Below are 13335 nucleotides of genomic sequence, written 5' to 3'. Positions count from 1 at the left end.
GAACTGCCAAAAAAAAAAAAAAAAAAAAAAAAAAAGCCAGCTTTTCAGGGACCAGTGAGTCACAAAAATGTCTTGCCCTTGTTGTGGAAAGTACAAAGCTCCCAATGGCTTGGAGATGTCGAAAGAACTTGCAAAAGCATCCAAATTTGCCACAGCCAGTCCTCTTAGAAGAGAAGGAATCAACTGCAACATTTACCACATCCATAGGGGAAAGCCATTTTGTAATAGTACTTTCTTTTAATTCTATCTTCTGTTCACTTTATGAAGTGTGCTGATATTTAAAAATACGTATTTCAGCTTACTTGAATGAGGTAGATAATGGAAAAGCTAGAACCCCTGGAGTGAGAGAAATCGATGGTATCATTTCTTCATGATAAAGTAGGAAAATATAGATGTTCTGTAAGCACAGGAAAGGGAAGATAGCCTTTTGTGAAATGAAAAAGTGTAGAACTTTGAAAATATCATGGAAAAGCTGTGCTAAAAACAGCTTTATCAAACAAGTAAAAATAAGAAGATGGAAAAAAGCTATATTTTAAGTGTAACTATGGGAAGAAAAACGTGTAATATGGAGTAGCTGGAGAAAAAGGAAAGGCAAAAACAAGGATTGTGGTATAACAGTCTAGCATGAATATTGTTGCATTTATACATATATACAAAATTTGGTGGGTCTGTATTTTTGAAAATGTACTAATGTTCAGGGCTTTTTTTTTTTTTTTTTTTTAAAGATTTATTTTACTTGAAAGTCACAGTTACACAGAGAGAGGAGGAGAAGCAGAGAGAGATAGAGGTCATCCATCTGCTGGTTCACTCCCCAAATGGCTGCAATGGCCAGAGCTGTGCTGATCCGAAGTCAGGAGCCAGGAGTTTCTTCTGGGTCTCCCACATGGGTGTAGGGGCCCAAGAACTTGGGCCATCTTCTACTGCTTTCCCAGGGCAAGGCAGAGAGCTGGATATGAAGTAGAGCAACCAGGATTCGAATGGGTGCCCATATGGGATGCGGGCACTGCAGGTGGTGGCTTTACCTGCCATGCTTTAGCTTTAGCCCAGGTGCCAGTCCCTGGGGCTTTTTATTTTTAGACAAAAAATCTTTGCTTTATGTAAGTAAAGATAATTGTACAATAACAATAACAATAATAATAATAAATTTCAGCAAGTATATATAATGTAAAAGAATAATAGCTCATGCATTCCTTTTTTTTTTTTTTTTTTTTTTGACAGATAGAGTTAGACAGTGAGAGAGAGAGACAGAGAGAAAGGTCTTCCTTCCATTGGTTCACCCCCCAAATGGCCGCTATGGCTGGAGCTATGCTGATCCGAAGCCAGGAGCCAGGTGCTTCCTCCTGGTCTCCCATGCAGGTGCAGGGGCCCAAGTACTTGGGCCATCCTCCACTGCCTTCCTGGGCCACAGCAGAGAGCTGGCCTGGAAGAGGAGCAACTGAGACTAGAACCCAGCGCCCATGTGGGATGCCGGCGCTGCAGGTGGAGGATTAACCAAGTGAGCCACAGCACCAGTCCCAGCTCATGCATTCTAAATTGCCAGGAAAAGAGTAATTCAGGAGAGTAATTTCTCCTGATCACTAAAGCTTAAGTAAAAGTCAAAAAACTTAAATGATTTTTTGAGGAAAAGTTTCCAAAACACCATAACATTTTCTGGCATTCTTACCTGGTAACTACTGGAAAGAATTTATCTTTTCCTTAACTCAAGGACAAACACCAGACATCAGACTTCACAGAAGGTTGTATACAGAAATCACAAAAGGTGATGGGTGTATGTAGAAACTTCTTCTTAGATCCTAGTTCAAACTCAGACTCTGCCATTGTCTGGCTGAATCACACTGGGCAAGTTACCTAACCTCTGTGAGCCTCAGTTTTCTCATTGTTAATATGGAGGTAAATGACATGGTTGTGTAGGGAGCTGGCGTTGTGGCATAGTGCAATGCCAGCATCCCTCATGGGTGCTTATTTGAGAGGCAGCTGCTCTTCTTCTCAGACAGATCCCTGTTAATGGTCTGGGAAAATCAGTGGAAGATGGTCCAAGTGTTGAGTCATGAGAGGCTAGGATGAAGCTTCTGACTGCTGTCTTCAGCCTGGCCCAGTGCTGGCCATTGTGTCCATCTGGAGAATAAATCAGTGGACGAACGATCTCTCCCTCTCTCTGTGTAACTCTGACTTTCCAAATAAATAAATCCTTAAAAATAAATAAACATGGCCTGCGCCGCGGCTCAATAGGCTAATCCTCTGCCTGCGGTGCCGGCACACTGGGTTCTAGTCCCAGTTGGGGCGCCAGATTCTGTCCTGGTTGCTCCTCTTCCAGTCCAGCTCTCTGCTGTAGCCCGGGAGTGCAGTGGAGGATGGCCCAAGTGCTTGGGCCCTGCACCCACATGGGAGACCAGGAGAAGCACCTGGCTCCTGGCTTTGGATCAGCGCAGCATGCCAGCTGCAGCGGCCATTGGAGGGTGAACCAACGGAAAAAGGAAGAACTTTCTCTCTGTCTCTCACAGTCCACTCTGCCTGTCAAAAATAAATAAATAAACAAGGCATGTCAAATGATAATTCCATAGCTTGCACAAGGTAAGTGCTCAGTATATTGGCTGTTGTTATTTCTTGTAAAGACAAATGTATGACCGAATAGGAAAGGACACTGACTGCTCTAGCTAAAGATTCCTTGATATCATTACTTTTTAATTATTTGTCTCTTTCAAATAAAGAAGAGGGTTATCTTTGAGCTGAGCTTTCACTACACTTGAATCAAACTCTTGTGCTATAGATAAACAAATGGGAGATGTGGAGCCAAACGAACCTTAGAAAGAATTGCTTTTTTCACTTTAGCTTCTTCTTTTTAAAGTGTCATAGTAATACTGCTGTAACTATCAATCCCCAGGACTGTGAGGATCAAATAAGATCATGTTTATAAAAGTTGTTTTCCTATATTTGCATTTTGAAAACAATTTTGCTGTGCTAATAAGTAACATGAGTTTTCTGGCCAACAGTACAAGTGCTTTTTCTTTTTGTATTTTTAATATCCAAACCAACCATCCGATAGATATAATTCAGTAAACATGGCAAAAGTATCATGGATATGACTGAAACATCCAGACTTGGAAAAGTCTGCCATGAGCCAAATTATTTTGTGATTATTTTGTTGAGGCCATGGAATCTTGTGGCACCCTGGAGAGGGGAAAGGATTTCTCCTTCAGGAAATGGAAATTCTAACCATTCATCACTGGGAGATAAATAGTGTACTAAAGTCTAGGAGAGGGAAGAGTCCTGGGTAAGTTGAGGCTAATCTCAGAGAACAGAGGAGGCCTGGAGCACTGAAAACAAATCACTACTTTCTCTTGGCAGAGACAGGAGTAGCAGTAACGTCAGGGGGAGCCATGAAGTCCCAGAGGCTGCTGTTTCAGTTCCACTCAATCCAAAGAAGTAAGGCAGAATCCAACAGATACAAGAAAATACCTCCCAAGAGACAAGATTTCTTGCTAATGTGATCCAACAGAAGCCAGTGGGGAGATGGTCGTCACACTGGTCAGCCTCCTCATTCCTGTTGCAGATGCCTCGGTAGCTCTCACATGTAGGTTTTCATGCTGTGCTCCATGTAATTAAAACATTCACTTAATTTTTAAAAAGGATTTATTTAAAATAGTTTCAGAGAGAGAGGAAGAGAAAAAGGTATCTTCCATCCAATGGCTCACTCTCTAATTGGTTGTAATGGCCAGGGCTGGGGCAGGCCAAAGCCAGGAGCCAAGAACTTGATCCCAAGTCTCCCACATGGGTGCAGGGGCCCCAACTCTTTGGCCATCTTCTGCTACTTTTCCCACATTATTAACAAGGACCTGGAGCAGAAGTGGAGTAGCTGGGACACAACATCAGCCCCTCACTTAAATATTTTTAATGCTTAGAGAAGAAGTAAGAAGTAAGATGCAAACTCATAACAAATATTATTTATTTTTAAAGGTGTATTTACTTATTTGAAAGGCAGAGTGACAGATACAGAGAGGCAGATTTTCCATCCACTGGTTTACTCCCAAGTTGGCTGCAACAGCCTGAGCTGGGTTAGGTTGAAGCCAGGAACCCCATCTGAGTCTCTCCTGTGGGTCAAAGGGCCCCAAGCACTTGGGTCATCTGTTGTCTTCAGAGGTGCATTAGCAGGAATGTGGATTGGAAGCAAGACTTGAAGCAGCACTCTGATATGGATACCAGTATTGCAAGCAGCAGCTTAACCTGCTGTGCTATAGTGCTGGCCCCTGTATCAAATTTTAACATATGGTAGATTCTATAAATTAGGATTATGACTTCAAGTAATAGAAACCAAGCCTAAATATCTGGAGCAAGAATGGAGACTTACTTGAAGGGCTCAGGACTCAAAGATCGAGGGCATGAATACAACCAGGTCCCAGGAAAGGACCAAAACCTGTCACCAATGGTCAATTGTTTCTCACCGTTCTTAGTGTGTTTCTTCTCTCTTTTCTTTGAAGATTTGCCTTCTATGCTCCTCAAGTGTTTCAGCTAAAAATATGACCACAGCACAATGCCTGGGTCTGTATAGGTAGTTCTCCCCTAACTTCATATCTGTGGGGTATTTTCCAGGACTTTAGTAGATGTCTGAAACTGAGGATAGTACTGAGCCCTATAGATTGTTTTTTTTTTTAAATTTTTTTGTATACATTAATGGTAAAATACTTTTGTATACACCTATGATAAAGTTTATAAATTAGACACAGTCATACACAACAGTTTATCAGATCTTAGCAACCTCAGTATACATTTTTCCCCCTTAGGTCAAGAGCTTTCACCTTTTCACTTAAAGGAGGCACTTTACAGCTTTTCTTTGGCTATCCAAATCACCAACATCACTATGCTTTTGCTTTGGACCATTATTGAGTAAAATAACTGTTACTTGAATACAAGTGTTGGGATAATGTGACAGTCAACCTGATAACTAAGAAGGTAGCGCGTACTGTGGGTACACTGGACAAAGGGATGATTTGAATCATGTCCCAGGAGGAACAGAGTGAAAAGGTTGCAAGGTTGCATCATGCTATTCAGAATGGCACAGAACTTAAAGCTTATTAATTTACTTCTGGAATATTCCACTTAATCTTTTTGAATCATGGTTGGCCGTGAATAATTGAAACTGCAAGAAATAAAAAACTGAGGATAAGGGAGGACTCTGTGTCTCTAGAAACTGATTCAACTTTCAGTCCCAATGTCAGATGCTTAGGAGAGAGAAACCAGTTGAATAACTTGAGCCAAGTGAACTACAGATGTAATCCTCTGTAACCAGAGCAACAGAATCATACAGTGTAGACATGGCTACCAGGATTGTAGGCCCAGGATCTGTATGAGCTGGCTGTAGGGCAATGCTGGGACATCTGTGATAGGGACCTCAAGTTATGTGTTGACTTGTGATACCTGGTTTAACTTGCTTTGGAACAAACTTGGGAATAAAATTTTTATATTGGTGCTTTAAAAAATGTTTCATATGGAAGGATTATAGCTTTACTCAGTGTTACTTAAATTTGGATTGATACATGTGTCCTCTCATAAAGTTGTATTAGCAAAAATATGTAGCAACCCACAGATTCTATGCTCAGTTAACTGTTAGGCAATATTCAGATGCTTCCACTGGATACATGACATTTTCCTGGATAAATGGCCAGTTTTGAGAAATATGGCAAGATGCTGTGGTCAAATTATATTATAAGCATTTGTGAGTTTGTGGTGCTGTCTGATCTTAATAGGCTGAACAAGCCCAATTTTATAATGTGGTTTTCCATCATTTTCCAGCTTATAAATGCAGATAAATCACTAAGTCTGAAATCTATATGCAAAACAAAGTAAACATAACCATTTGAAAACTGCCTCAGTACAGTAAAGTAATGGCGAGACTCAGGTTTTGCATTCTTCTGAGTTCTACAACAGCTCCCCCCTTACTAGTTGTCCACTCTTGGGCATATTACCCAACTTTTCTGTAACTCAGTTTCTCAAAATATGAACTGGGGGTAGTATCACTTTTTTAAGATTATTGTGAAGATTAAATGGGACAATACTTACAATGTTGACAACTTTGTTTGGCATAACAATAAATGTTCACTACAATTCACTTATGATCGTTATTAACACTGACTTCAGTGGATATTACCATTAAAGTTAGCCACCTTTGGCGCTCAGGCAATTTGGGACATGCACAGAGCTGGAGCTCCCCCTGTTTTTTTGCTCATCCACTAGTATAACATCATCTGCCTCTATCTTAGGGAAATTTACCAATTACTTTTGTACGTTGATGTCTGCCTTCCATTCTCAGCTCTTACATGAATTTCTCCCCCTTTCTGCTTACTGTCATTTCATTACATCTACTAAGAAGAAGGGGAAGTGTGGGTTCCCCAGTTATATCTTGCATAGAGGTCTTTCTGAGATTTTAAAAGACATTGTTGGCTATCTCATAATGCTTAAGGAACTGTACCATCTACTCCAAATTTGAAAACTTACCAATGACAAAGTAAGAATACTGTTAGATATTGTTAGTGAGTGAACTGAATGAAAAATTTCTTTTTTAAGCTTTTGAATCAACTACATGAGTTGAAGAGTTTTATAAAAGTACTAGGCAATTTGTTAAAACATTCCCATTTGCTGAGGGAGAATGTGTGGTGCAGTGGATAAGATGCCACTTGGATGATTACATCCCATATTGGAGTACTTTGAACAAATCCCAGCTCAACCTCTGATTCTAGCTCCCTGCTGGTGTGCACTCTAAGGGGCAGCATGCGATAGTTCTAGTACTTGGGTCTCTGGCACCCATGTAAGAGACCTGGATTGAATTCTGGGCTTCGGACTTTGACCTGGCCCAGCCCAGGCTGTTGCAGACATTTAAGTAGTGAGTCAGTGAATGAAAGATCTTTATCTCTGTGGCTGTCAGTCTCTGTCTCTCTGCCTTTCAGATTAAATGAAAATAAAAACAAAACAACACAACAAAAATAAATAAATTAGAGACTGAGAAGTATGTAATACAGCAATTTCAACCAATGATTTATATCACCCTTGATTTTTGCCTAAGTCAAATCTCCATTGTTCATTATTGATTTTATTAATGGCACATTTTGTGGGACTAGGTGTATTTACTGCATTAGTGTCTAGCCTGTTTCTTTGAAGATCTCCCTAAAATGAAAGAAAATAGGAATATAAATGGGCAAAAGAGTTTTACACATTTTTTGAAGGCACAAAGTGCTTGGAGAAATGATAAATGACTTAGAAGAGTGGAAAAGGCCTTTTGATTTTCTTTCTTTATAACCCTGAAATATAAGTGACTAATAAAGGGAGAACCAACTATGGGGCAACCTGTTTACAGGACCTGGGAAAGAGGAAGGAATTGGAGGCAGGAGTGAGGATGGATGAATGAAGATGACTGAAACAGACTATTTGAACCTCTGGGAAAATTAAATCAAAACACTCTGGACTTAGTGATGACAAACACAGCACAGAGTGAGTCAATTTACTAGAAATGGGCATTAAATTCTGCATAGTGAATATAAAGCTCTCTGTCCATTTCTTTATCTGGATTCCCAAATTATGGGCAGTCAATATATTGCACTGAGGCAGGAATTTGGGTGGGATTTGGTTCTCCAAGGAAACAGGCCATGTAAGAACTAGGGTGATTCTTAATGTTAGATAACAGACTGCCACAAAATTTAGTGACATAAACCATGAGACATTTTATTATGCTAATAGACTATGGGTTAGAAGTTTAAAAATAGCTTTGTCTAGTGAAAGAAAACACAAGTGTGGATGGCTTGTCTTTATAATAACTAGGAAGACTCAAACATCTGGAGAAATCAAATGGCTAGTGACTGGAATAATCCAGAAACTTCTTTAACCACAGGTTTGCCGGGATATCATGAACACTTAGTTCAGCTGGGACTGTAAACTGGGATGTCTACAAGTGGCTTCTCTGTGGTTTGGGCTTCCTCACAACATGGTAGACTGGCCCAGCAGAAAAGGTAGGTGCTCTTGGCCACCTGTGACCAAGCCTTGTAAGTCACATTGTGTCATTTCTGCTGTGCTCAACTGGTCAAAGAAGCACACCCCATCTAGATACAAATAAGGAATAGATAGCACTTTTCAATGGGAAGTATGTTGAGCAGTTTGTAGCCAGGTAGTCATGAGAGCAACCCTCAGGAACACACCAGGGAAATCAAGGCAGAAGCCAGCAGGAAAATCAGATTGAGTTCCAGTTAATAAGAGCTGTGGCAACAAATCATTTCTGGATCCACCTGATGGTGGGTAAAGCTGCTGTTATGCCCCCTGATCTGGTATGCCTTGGCTTTGGAGCTACAAGGGAAGGATATTTAGGGCCTTCAATGGGAGGATCTGTAAAAATGAGCTCCGGTGGAGCTCTGGGACCCTAATCACCAAAGAGTTAGTGTGGACATGTCTGGACTCTGCCTCAATAAGACAAACAAAAAATTTGAACACCACGGATGCTAAGAATTTAATATTTGGGTGTGATAATAAAATGATGTTATACCTTGGATTTGCTTTAAAGTAATCTGGTGAGGGGAGGAAGAGGTGATGGAGTATAGATGAAGCACCATCAGCTCTATGTTGATAATTATGGTAGTTGGTACATGGGAGTTCTTTATACTGTTTTCTTTCATTGTATGCTTGAAAACTTTCACTTGAAAGATTTAAAAATCTTGCACATAAGTGCATGTGCATACCTGTGTACATACAGATAGAAAATAACCACTAGAGTAGATTTGCTAAATTTAAAACAGCAACGAGGAATTTCTAATGAAGAATCTTTTCATTTGCTTAGTTATTATTATTTTTAAAGAATATACATTTATTTACCTGAAAGAGTTATAGATAAAGGAAGAGAGAGAGAGAGAGAGGAGCCACAAGCTTCAACAGAGTCTCCCACATGGGCAGTAGGGACCCAAGTACCTGAGCTGTCTTGTGCTGCTTTTCCCAGGTCAATAGCAGGGAGCTGGACTGCAAGTGGAGCAGCCAAGACTTGAGTCATCACCCATATTGGATGCTGGTGTCACAGGCGGCACCTTTATCCACTACACCACAGTGCTGGCTCCCATTAATATTTCTATGGACAACAATAATGTAGCACTTCATATTTTTTTTTTTTGACAGGCAGTTAGAGAGAGAGAGACAGAGAGAAAGGTCTTCCTTTGCCATTGGTTCACCCCCCAAATGGCTGCTACAGCCAGCATGCTGCGCCGATCCGAAGCCAGGAGCCAGGTGCTTCCTCCTGGTCTCCCATGCGGGTGCAGGGCCCAAGCACTTGGGCCATCCTCCACTGCACTCCCGGGCCATAGCAGAGAGCTGGACTGGAAGAGGAGCAACCAGGACAGAATCCGGCACCCCAACCGGGACTAGAACCCAGTGTGCCAGCGCCGCAGACAGAGGATTAGCCTAGTGAGCTGCCCTAGCACTTCATATTTTATGAAACACTTCACAATTCCACAAGGCAGGCAGATGAATTTAGGCAGAGGGGAAAAAAAGGACATGTTCAAGGTCACATAGTAAATGGAAGACCCAAATCTCAAATTTCAGCCTTTTGACTTTATAACTTGTTGCTGTTTTATAGGAAGTTACTGTGAAATAGTGGCTTTTAACTGACAGGGACTATATGACATTTTGATGACTAATCAAAGCTATGGAACCTCTTATTAGAGAAATGTATATGTGCCCACATTGAAAGATAGCAGGACAACTTCAGGGTTGGCAAGGTTCATTTTCCCCAAAATATGTATAGCTCATTTATGGGTAGGCATATTTGGTCTGTCAAAAAATAGATTTATCTCCCTTAATTGTTGTCATTTCTCAGACTTCATCCAATTAACCACATTAGATCTGCTCTCTAATTTTCTCTCCTCTCTAATAATGATCTCATCACGAAGCATAAAAGGGCATCCTGACTTAGCCTTATATCAGCAGCTTCCCACAAGCCCACAGACAGCCATTTTATGTTGTAACAGTTAATTTATTCATCAGTGGGGCCAGCATTGCAGCGTATGGGGTTTACCCACCCACTATGATGCTGCTATCCCATATGGGTGCTGGTTCAAGCAAGTCCCAGCTGCTCCACCTCTGATCCAACTCCCTGCTAATGAGCCTAGGAAAGCAGCAGAAAATGGCTTAAATACTTGAGTCCCTGCTACCCATATGGAAGACCCAGATGAAGCTCCTGGCCCCTGACTTCTGCCTGGCCCAGTCCTGTACATTGTAGGCCATTTGCGGAGTGAACTATTGGGTTGAAGATCTCTCACTCTTTGTGTCTCCTCCTCTCTCTGTAACTCTGCCTTTCAAATAAAATAAATAAATCTTTCAAAAAAAAAAATTATCAATCCCTGTATCTTTTACAGTGTTTTCAGTTCAAAAAACCATCACATTTCTGAGAAGTTGGGATATTATTATTCAAAATCTTGGTACTGAAACAGTATTTTTATACTTTGCGTTTCTGTGTGGGCGCAGACTGATGAGGTCTTTGCTAATTATATACTGAAGTGATCTTCTGTATATAAAGAGAATTGGAAATGAAAAAAAAAAAAAACAAAACAACCTGGTGTTAAAATGGAAATGGCATAGAAAATTAATTATTTTGAAAAAAAAATATGTAGGATCTCTGTCTTTAATGTGCTGTACATTGCTATTTAATGCTATAATTAGTAATCCAATGGTAGTTTTTTCACTTGATGTTGCTATATGGGCAAAATGTTGAAATCTTTACCTAGTATATACTAAACTGATCTTCTGTATACAAAGAGAATTGAAAATGAATCTTTACATGAATGGAAGGGAAGAGGGAGCGGGAGGGGGGAGGGTTGCGGGCGGGAGGGAAGTTACGGGAGGGGGGAAACCATTGTAACCCATAAGCTATACTTTGGAAATTTATATTCATTAAATAAAAGTTTAATAAAAAAAAAAAAAAGAAAGAAATAAAAATCTTAAAAAATAAAAAAGAACAAAAAAAAAAACCAAAATCTATTACTGAAATGGAAAACTTTTCCCGTGGCATGGATAATTAATCTTTCTTCTGTGCTCCTATAGCTTTATGAGCAAGTCACTATCAAATGAGTTCACATTATGTTACAAATAGTCATATATATAATCTTAACTTTCTGTTATGATCCAGTATCTACCTTGTTCTTTCAGGAGACTGTGTGCCCATGGGAACAGGAATCCTATCCCCTCATCATTAGGGAATGGCTAGCACAAGCCATCACACTTAGCAACAGTGAAATAAATACTTCATGAATTAATAATTAATATGTAACTCCAAACATAATATTAAGTAGTTATTTAAAACAGTAAGCAATACAAAACAAAGCTACCTGCAAAAACTTGCCAAGTCTAACTCTATCATCCTTTGCAGGTCAATTAAGTAGAAATTGTTTTGAATGGTTTCTTCCATTGCTTTCCTGAGGAGGAGGAGGAGAGATTTATTTTGGTTAAATGTTATTAAAAGTTCTCCAGTTTTGGCCAGCGCCATGGCTCACTAGGCTAATCCTCTGCCTCCGGTGCCAGCACCCCAGGTTCTAGTCCCGGTTATGGTGCCGGATTCTGTCCTGGTTGCTCCTCTTCCAGTCCAGCTCTCTGCTGTGGCCAGGGTAGGCAGTGGAGGATGGCCCAGGTGCTTGGGTCCTGCACCCACATGGGAGACCAGGAGGAAGCACCTGGCTCCTGGCTTCAGATCGGCACGGCTTACTGGCCATAGCGACCATTTGGGGGGTGAACCAATGGAAAAGGAAGACCTTTCTCTCTGTCTCTCTCTCACTAACTCTGCCTGTCAAAAAAATAAATAAATAAAAATCAAAAGTTCTCCAGTTTTGTTAACTACCTTTCTGGAGACGAAGCCTTGATCTAATTAAAATGTTCATTCCCAGTGACTGTCCAAGAGACCTTTGTGTCTACCTGGATTAATCAGGTGTTCTCTTCTGGATTAAAGAACAGAGGCAGAGCTGTTGTCTCCAGATGGCATTTGCTAAGGACAGGTGTTACTTTGGTAAAAAGCAATAAAGCCTGAGCTACCCTCCTCTCTGCTGGAGGGTGGCCTTTCTATGCAGTCCCTCAGTGGCGAGTGGGATTCTGAATAGAAGGATAATTAGGCAGGAAATTCTGCTGAGAGATATTTTGTGGGAAAAATGAGGACATGGTGTACCTCATGGTGAATTCAGAACAAGGCAATGGGTGAGGAAACAGGGCAATGTTGCAAAATGCAAGAATACAAAATCTTTAAATGGAAATCCTACCAATATAAACACCTTGGGGCTTCTTTGACATTTTTCATTTTGCTCTTTCTCAAAGTCTCTTCACTTATGAAAAAGGATTACTAAGGGCTTTTAAGAGGGGGGTTAAGTCTTTTGTAGCTTGTGAATTTTACTTAAATCAGAAAAACGTTTTGCCTAAAGTATAGTAGCAAGCACAACAGTGTTTGAGTTTTCTTTCCAGATGTGATGAGGTAGCTGGAGCTGACTTGCCCTCCCACCAGAAGTACTAGAAAATTGGAAAAACAGTATATATTAAATAACTGTCTAAATTTTGGGCAACAGAGCAGATCTGTCATGCATGTGAGAAGGTAAATGTGGGCTGTGCACAGGCCCCAGATTTTGTACTTCATGGAGGGTAGTACTCAAAAGTAGTACCTAAGGAGAACTCAGTGGCCTTGTGTGGAGGACACAGAAATCAGACCTTAAGGTTGAGGGAACTGGAGTTAGGAGGGCAGGGAATGGGAGAGTAGAAAAACAAGCGGAGGAAGAGCACCAGAAACCTACATAGAGGTCCAGTCAAGTCTGTTGCTGAATACTGAACTCCACACACAGAGGACGGAAGCTCCTCCAGATCAGGCAAAGAAATAGTAGGGAGCTGTAAAGTAAGCAATTTCTGGAGATCATAGTTGTCTTAGTCTATTTGTGCTGCTGTAACAAAATGTCTGTGACTGGGTAATATAAACAATGGAAATTTACTTGTCACAGTTATGCAGAGTCCAAGATCAAGGTGCCAGTAGGCTCAGTACCCAGTGGGGACTTGGTCTGTGCTTACAAGATGGTGCCCTATAGCTGCACCTTCCAGAGGAAACAAATGCCATATTCTCACATGGTGGGAAGAATAGGCGGCTAAGGAGCCTAGCTAGTTAGATCACTAATCTCTTATTAGATCACTAATCAGATACAGGAGGGAAGAGCCCCTGTAGTCTAATACCCTCCTAAAGATTATTACTATTTAGGAGGTCTATAACCTCCTAAAGTTTATTACTGAGACTAGCAATGGAGATTGTTTCAACATGCTTTTTGGAGGAACCAAAACATCTAAACTATAGCATTA

Source organism: Lepus europaeus, chromosome 7, assembly GCF_033115175.1.
Source record: "Lepus europaeus isolate LE1 chromosome 7, mLepTim1.pri, whole genome shotgun sequence".
Taxonomy (NCBI): Eukaryota; Metazoa; Chordata; class Mammalia; order Lagomorpha; family Leporidae; genus Lepus; species Lepus europaeus.
This window is presented reverse-complemented; position numbering follows the sequence as displayed.